Here is a 1,617-nt window from a genome sequence, read left to right as displayed (position 1 = left end):
CTGGGCTGATGGTACTTACAAACCTCTCACGCTAAACATTTTGTTTTAGCAAGGTATGAATCTCTCACTTGTTATGCAGGAACTTCAGTATAATAGTGAGGGGGCAAGGTTGGTTAGCTCTTCACCTTTTTTTATTACTCTGATTGCACTAGACTTCTGTGTTCTCCAAGGTGAATTCTTTGATTAAAAAAAGAATTAGCTTGTAATCTAACCATGAGTATTGGAACCAGAAAAAGTATTTTTATTCTCTGTTTAGTCGAGGAAGGACTTTATTCAACACAGTAGACCAGTGTTTTCTGCTACTTGCCCAGACCTGGGTCTTTTCCCCAGTAGTTTAGACTAATTTTTTTGCTCTTCAGATATGAATTTTTCTTCTGCTCTTAAGCTATCATCTAGTTGTTGGTGAAAAAGGTACATATGGGAGCAAGAGGCTCCTAAGCAATCAATCATGACTGTCCATAATGGAGATTTTAAACTTCTGTCATGTATCCGTGCCGTTTGTTCAGGAAAACAGTCAGAAAAATGACTGAATAAAGCTGTGTTCTTCAAACTCTCTAATAAAAGCCTAGATGTTTGAAGTTCACAGGTATTGATAAAACAAGGAGACACATACCAATCCACATTAGATAGCTGAAATCTACAACCTGTACACTCACCTGTCACAAAGTTGTATGGCAGTTGGTTTGAATAATTGGGAAGATCTTTTTTTTTTCTTGACTACTTTCTGCTTGTTTTCACCTTTGCTCACTATGGTACAAATCAAGAGGGGAGAAAAAATGCTAAGCCAGACATTCATTGTTTTCCTGGGGGAAAAAACCCAAACCAGAACAACCCAACGTGCAATTCCTGAATGTGCTCGGTTGTAATATTATGCTGGATAGCACAAAATATTCAAATTGGTGAGAATTAAATTGGAAAGCAATAAACTACAGCTACAAAATTAAATGATTACTTCAAAATACCTCGAGGTTTCCTATTTGATTTTAAATTGGTCACTTGATTTAATTCATTTTGTTACAGCTAACACATGTCCTAGCTATTTATAACTTAATTGTGCAATGATTAACTGTATGTGTGTGCACAGATAGTTGAGCAAGAGGTGTTAAGCAAACATACAACTCATTTGTAATTTTATGTACCAGCAGTCTTTGCTGTAATACCTCATGCTCACAGGTATATTCATAGAACGAAACCGATCTTTTGTTTGTTTCCTTACTGTAATGTTGCTATAGCCAGGGTAGGGTTTGTTTACATCTGTACACACATGCAAATTTAAAACTTTAACAGCACCTTATCACTAATTTGTATTTTACATAAAACAGCAGATCTTGCCGTTGCTGTTTCAAGAACAGTATATGTTGCAGCAGTCACCTACACCCAGGTGAAATGAATCTTCTCTTGAAAACTGGTGGCACCATTTTCCATAATTTGTACTCTCCAGCTATCCAGGCTCTAATATTACTATATAGACATGCTAAAAGCAGGGACACCTTTAAGGATTACAATTAGTAAGCTACTAGGGGAGATAAACAGAAATGAGGGCTGGGGGTGTAGAGTAAAGCTAGTCTAGCTCATTAAGACTCAACTTAGTCACTTCCTTTGGAAAGTATGTAGGAT

The sequence above is a fragment of the Rhea pennata genome, chromosome 25 (assembly GCF_028389875.1).
Source record: "Rhea pennata isolate bPtePen1 chromosome 25, bPtePen1.pri, whole genome shotgun sequence".
In the NCBI taxonomy this organism is placed as follows: domain Eukaryota; kingdom Metazoa; phylum Chordata; class Aves; order Rheiformes; family Rheidae; genus Rhea; species Rhea pennata.
The sequence above is the reverse complement of the archived record's forward strand: the minus strand, read 5'-3'. Positions refer to the sequence as shown.